The following is a 7,149-nucleotide window of genomic DNA, read 5'->3' as shown; positions in this document are numbered from 1 at the left end:
GTTCACTGTCATGCGCTCTGCTTAAACTTGGCCATTATACATGCATCGAATGAAATGATAAGAAACATGATGGACACGGTGCAAGAAATAAACTTTGCATTTTCGTATTCTGCAAAACGTACACACCAATTCCAAACTAGCTTAGAGGCAACACCACATGAGCTTGAGAAGCGGACAAAGTTGAGGGAGCTATGTGAAACTCGCTGGTCAGCTAGATACACGTTCCTAGCTAGCTTTGACGTGGTCGTTGATGCTTTATCCAATCTCATCTACGAAGGAGACACGAAAGCCCAATATCACTTGAACGACATGCTTTCGTTTCCTTTTATCATTTGTCTGGTTACGGCAGAAAATCTCATCGAGAGCACAACACAGTTGTCGAAGTTGTTGCAGATGAAATCCATTGATCTGGTCGAAGCAGTTAAGGAGGCTAATGTTGTCAAAGAGCTCCTACAATCTGAAAGGAATGATGATACCGTGTGGGATGAGTTGTACGCCACTGTTTATAGGAAATAGTAATATCACTATAATATGTATGCGTTGAGCGCAACAATATACATGTATTATGTACTTCTCACATTACATACAGTTTATAAATCACTAAATGTAGTATTTCTATTATAATGATGATGATGAGCGGTAATATAAACGAAGAGTTTTCAGTATGACGGACCATTTCATAAAGTCGGGTAACGTACGAATCAGTTTGGGTACAACTTCACAAAACATCATGAAATGAAAGAAGTACTGTTTATAATCCAAATATGTTCTCGATATAATACAAAAAAGACTTCTTATCATGAATAAATTATTAAATATAATGAGGAAAACACTGAGAAATGACGTACTCGAAATAAAAAATCCCCCGGGTATAACAGAAAGTAAACGTTAGATCTCACTGTAATTTTTATCGAAGTTTTTCTCTTACTATTAAATAAACTACGCATAGCAATTGCATATCAAGACCATTAAAATCTTGAATCGCGTAACTTAACGTTGGTAATTTAAGATTTTTACAGAAATAAGCGTGTTTATGTTGAAAATGGCGATTGTTCATACGGGGTAAGACATGTAAAGAACGATAACTCTTAGACTAATGTTTACCCTTCACTAGTTCGAAGTGAGTCGATCGATAATTTTGTATCAAGCCATAATTTAACAAATTGAAATAAACTGAACTTAAAAGATCACAACATTATTACACATATTTACATTTTAAACAAATGAATTTATATGATATTTTAACAGTGGATGAATATTCACAGCAGTTGTTTAGTGAAAGTGATCGGAGTGATCCAGAATAGGAGGTAGGTAATTATTGTTATGCTTGCTCTTTTTTTATTTATTTTCTTTAACATAGCAATATCGTATATATGTGTGGCCTTATTCGAAAATGAATACTATACGAAATATTAAATGAGTTGAAAGTACATTCATGCAGTCATTGTAAATAAAGGATAGAGATGTCTACCTTAAATATTTTATTTAATTTTTTTAATTGTTTGTATTTTGTAGGGTTCTATTGACCTGACACAGGCTCCTCCATCTTGCTCTCAGTTTTCTGAGGAAGTGGAGCCTGTGGAAGTGGAGGAAACAAGCTCTTCTGAGAAACAACCAACAACAAAGAAAAGAAAACGGTATCTTCCAGATAAATCGAAGCATGTCCAATGCCCGATGTTTTATCAATATTGTCAACATCGCAATGCTGACCAATATCGAATAGACATTGTGTTATTAGCATGAAATTGCATTTGCAGCGTACCATTTATATCCTTTGTACATTTTCTAAATTGCAATGTTGACCAACATCGAGTCGACATCGTGTCTACATCCTGTTCCTTTTCTGTTTACATCGTCGACATTGTCGATATCGCAATGTTGACCAACATTGAGTCGACATCGTGTTCCTTCTTTTCTGTTTACATCGTTGACATTGTCGATATCACAATGTTGACTAACATCGAGTCGACATCGTGTACCTTCTTTTCTGTTTACATCGTCGACATTGTCGATATCGCAATGTTGACCAACATCGAGTCGACTTCATGTCTACATCCTGTTCCTTCTTTTCTGTTTACATCGTCGATATCGCAATGTTGACCAGCATCGAGTCGACATCGTGTCTACATCGTTTTCCTTCTTTTCTGTTTACATCGTCGATATCGAAATTTTGACCAACATCGAGTCAAAATCGTGTTTATATCGTGTCTACATCGTGTTCCTTCTTTTCTGTTTACATCGTCGACATTGTCGATATCGCAATGTTGACCAACATCGAGTCGACATCGTGTCTATATCGTGTACCTTCTTTCCTGTTTACATCGTCGACATTGTCGATATCGCAATGTTGACCAACATAGAGTCGACATCGTGTCAATATCGTGTTCATTATTTCCTGTTATTGTCGATATCGCAGTGTTGACCAACATCGAGTCGACATCGTGTTCCTTCTTTTCTGTTTACATCGTCGACATTATAGATATCGCAATGTTGACCAACATCGAGTCGACATCGTGTCTACATCGTGTTCCTTCTTTCTTATTAACATCGTCGACATTGTCGATATCGCAATGTTGACCAACATCGATTCAACATCGCAATGTTGATCTGCATCAAGTAAACATTGTGTCTACATCGTCGACGTTGTCAATATCGCAATTATGGCCTACATAGTTATATTCTGTCTGTCTGTCTTACATTGGACATTTTTACCCTGTTGTAATTATTTAACAAACATCGTATAATGTTAGGCAATGATAAATAAAGGAATTATCAAATATGTAGGTAAATGTTCTGCTTAACTGACTGCAATTTATCATTTTGTCATTGAGAAAAGTATCTTATGCTCTGCTTTACATGCATTGTTTGTAACCACCAGCGGAGTGATAAAGTAGGGCAGAGTTCAGTCCTAGACCGTTAATCTTGTCCCGTCGGTGGAATTTCATTATCGCACCATTGAAATTATGAATGATTCTACATTTATTAGTCTTGTTAGCATGGTTTACATCGTTAAGATTACAATAGAAGTTGATATAAAGTTTTAATGATGTTAACAGAACATATCAGCTATCTCATTCACAAGCTGACGACATTGTCCACTTTGCATTATTAGTGTTGATATCTATATGTATGTTATTAACTTTCATATTTTACCCCTTCAATCTAGATATCGTCGTCAACCCCTTTAATGACAAATTAAGTTGACGACATTGATTGTTTTATCTCATTTCTGCTAAAAACTTTGCATTACTAAATATGTGGGCACGAACGTTGCATTTATGAAACTATATTCAAGAAACATTTATGATCCAATGCTTGAATAAAAACAACACTAAACACTTACTATGAGTTAGGAGAGATATATTTTTAATCTATTATGTAAACTCAACATTTAGGAACTAGATCGAGTTACCAATAATGTTGTATTTTACTTGAAAGTTAATCATGAAAGGTCATGTACAATAAACATCATAAATAAAGAGACATGTTCACTTTACAAATCTGCAATCTGGTTTGGAATGCTATTGACTACTTGAAGTTTCATCTTCTTAGTTGGGGGGACATTTTCTGAGTTGCTGATGACTGACTCCTCGTAGTCTTTATTATCTATACCCAACATACTGAGGGAATTTGTCATCTGAACAATGTTTTCCAGAGGCATATCTTTAGTCGATTGCGTGTTTAAAATGTTAACATTTTATTTATAGCAAGACTATTTGTTGAAAACAGTCATTTCATATTGTTGTATGAATAACCACAAATAACCTCGAAATATAAGAACGCTGTGTTAAATTTTCTCAACACTCTTCATGACCAGAATATTAGAATGGTTCCACATTTAGAACTAATACTGACCGAGACTGTTTATTTATTTATTAACGCTTGCAATTGTTTTAAATTATTTCGTTTAATTGCAAAAAAAATTAATGTATATCGACATTTATGAAAGTGTCATAAAAAGTTTTGTAATTGAAGGCTTCTCAATATGTAATACCGTATACGAGGGTTGTTCGGAAATTATTGAGACATTTTCTCTTATTCTTTTAGTAAAAAATATAAACTCTTGAAATTTCACCAAAACGTAAACCAGGATAGAGTTTATCAATGTGAACAGTTTCTTGTTCATGGCATGAATAGATCATTCGTAGTAAGCTGACCAAAGTGCCTTCGTCCTGTAACCCGGCGCAACCGCAAACTTTTCGCAACGTCATTTTAACGCTTCTTATTGCTCATCTTTTGTTTTAATTTCAAGATGTCATCATTTACATTTTCTCTCATTCTGGTTTTTTTAGAGAAAAAATCGAGATATTTTTACCCGAAAGTCTAATTACTGTGAATGTCTCCTGCAGTCATTTTTTTAAACATATTTTCGAACTTTTGACAACAGTTTGTGTGTCAAAAGTTGTTAATTAATCCCTTTGGCCTAATTCTAGTTAAATAATCAGTGAAAAAAAATATGATGAACTGAAGTTCTATACCCTTTCTTTTCATCGTATGGGTTTTTTACGCAATTGCGTGGCTTTAAAAGGTCTTCTTCTGAGATTTCCACCAGTTTAATGGTTTTCGTTGCGCCGCATTGACGTCAAAATTCAATGTAAAGTCGTTGTCAGATTTTTATTGTTTGGTAAATATATGTGTACCATATCCGTATTTCAACTCGAACATCAGTGAAACTTAATCAACAGTTAGTCGCAAAGAATAGCAAAATGAACATATTTAATTTGATTTCTTTTATCGTTAACTGTAATTCTACGGACACTTATAATGTAGATGTTTAAGTTGTTTAATCTCCGAGTTGATGGCTGCGCCGGGTACCCCGACCACCGAGTTGTTTATCTACTGTCGTAAACAAAATATTAAATATTCTTTTAATATCACTTTGTTTTATTATGTGTTGGTGTTTCTTCAGTGTCTATGCCAATTTTCACCAAAATTCGTCACTTAGAAAATAAAATAATCGATTTGTCTCAATAATTTCCGAACAACCCTCGTAACGGGATATTTACGTGCTGCTAATTTTTACTAATTTTTACGAGTTTTATAAATCCGTAAAAATTAAACACGTAAATTTCCACAGAAGTAAAAAAAACACTGCACGTAAAGTTTCTACATCGTATCTATGAGAATATTGTTCATGACCTTTAGCTCAGTCTCTGACGGCTGTACATGTAGGTATATTTTAGCGTTTTAGTCACGTGGTGATAACAGTTCAGATCTTTCCATTCAGTCTTGAGTATTTTTTAAAACTACGTATAATGCCACGTTAGTAGCTAGATGTCTTTATTGGTTAGGAGAGAAAGAAAAAGAGAGAGAAAAAATTTGAAATGGAGTTGTCTTTCTTTTTTTCCCAGTAAATCGAACTGAGACGAGCACATGGTGTACATCAATGATGATACCCAGATAAATATGAATAAGTAAAGTGTATATCACATATGAAATAAAGGTAAATGTATAAACACATATACGGAATCGTTAACAGAAAAAAGATTTTCTGATTTGTATGTGTGTCAACTGTAACAAAGTCACGGTGGAAATTTCCCCCTTTTACCACAGATGATTTTAATTTTTACGTTATTTCGTAAAAAAATTACGCGTAAAAAATCAAATCACCCTATCTTATGACAAATTCGTAAAAATCACAGGAGTAAAAAACCCTTTATACGGTATTTTGCATATGTGCTTTAAGGGTATTTAATCATCTTTTTCACGATATGGCAATAATTCAGATTTTCTGCAACATCTTCTTAAATAAATCGATTATGTTCATGACTTACCTGATATATAGGTGTCGGTACTGTGGTTTTCACGGAGGAATTCCTGTTGTTCATTGTAAAAGTTGACCGCCACTTTCTGAGCATCGTCATCGTAGAATAGACATTTTTGGTTTTATGCATCTGGTCGATCACATAGAAAACTCTAGAAAGAAATAGAATAAAGATCAATAATATGAATAAATACTAAAAAGTTGTGTTTATACATGTATGTACATGTAGTTTAATTTCTTTAATTTTCAAGAATAAATTTTAAAATAAATATTAAAATATTCATATAAAAATAATGGTATACCTTGCTAGGTTAGGTGTGTTTGGCAAAATTTCACTATTCACATCTGCATCCCTAAACTCTGGCTTTCGCATGCAAATAAGAAATCTGCTGTAAAGTCCATCATTGGAGTTTGCGTTTTTTCTTTCTTCGTCGAGACATCTGCATATTTCGCCGGGATGTACCATACCACAGATATTCACGACCGGTGTTTGAACGGAGATGTTACCTTTAAATATATATATTAAAGTTAATGTATAATGAAATAAGTCACATTTCAATAAATGTAATAATTATAACACAATTATTAAAAATATATGAATAACATACTGCTACATGTCTGTCTCTTTAATGTTCCTCCATTATAGGCTGTTAAATAAATGGTGGTATCGTAATCAGAAGCAGATCCTGTTTTGTACAGCCCCAGGCTGCTCTGCCATGTCCTAAGTTCATCCCATAGCTGAATTTGTCTGCTATCGTTGTTAAGCTGCTTTAATAGCGATTCTACTGTAGCTGTGTCCAACTTCCCAAGGGACAGATTTCTGACTCGTTTAAAAAATGCGCGATTGCAGTCAAAAAGGGCGAAATTAAAAATTCCATTGTAACACTGTTTGATAGAGCAGTATTTTCAAGCATTCGGTTGGTAAGATCATCGAATGGCTCCTGTATAGTTTCATTATAACAATATTCAATGCGGTCCCGGTGCAGAAATGCAGACATCGTCCAAAGTTGTTGGCGGTTTTTCTAACAATAACGTTAACGTTTGTACTGTATTGTTTACATTACTATTGAAACGCGGTAAACGTGACGTCAAAATAATATTATTTTGCCAACGTCAGTGAAAAGTCACGTCGTTTATATATATAACGATGCCGTTAGGAAATATGTGTTATTAGTCATGGATTTAAACAATTTATTGAAACCGCTTCTTAAAATCGAAGACGTCATCAAATTCATAGAGTATACCAAAATCAAGGAGTTCCTGATAGGTTTGAACATATAAGAAATGTGTTTAATTTGAACATCAAAGAACAGAATTCCAGTGAGTTGTCCATTGCTGACGTTGCGCGACTAGTACAAACATTGGAGACTTTACTACCACGATTT

General features: G+C 34.1%; 1 long non-coding RNA gene across 1 annotated transcript; it reads right to left on the bottom strand.

Moving 5' to 3' along the window:
• Positions 1-5,779: 5,779 nt before the first annotated feature.
• On the bottom strand, positions 5,780-6,519 carry LOC136271168 (uncharacterized). The gene is made up of 3 exons (XR_010709028.1): positions 6,373-6,519; positions 6,067-6,271; positions 5,780-5,916 (listed from the first exon to the last, which is right to left on the bottom strand). It is a non-coding gene; the product is annotated as an uncharacterized lncRNA (long non-coding RNA).
• Between the last annotated feature and the right edge of the window lie 630 nt (positions 6,520-7,149).

The sequence above is a fragment of the Magallana gigas genome, chromosome 9 (assembly GCF_963853765.1).
Source record: "Magallana gigas chromosome 9, xbMagGiga1.1, whole genome shotgun sequence".
NCBI lineage: Eukaryota > Metazoa > Mollusca > Bivalvia > Ostreida > Ostreidae > Magallana > Magallana gigas.
Note: the sequence above shows the minus strand (reverse complement) of the source record. Positions and strands in the feature narration are given on the sequence as shown.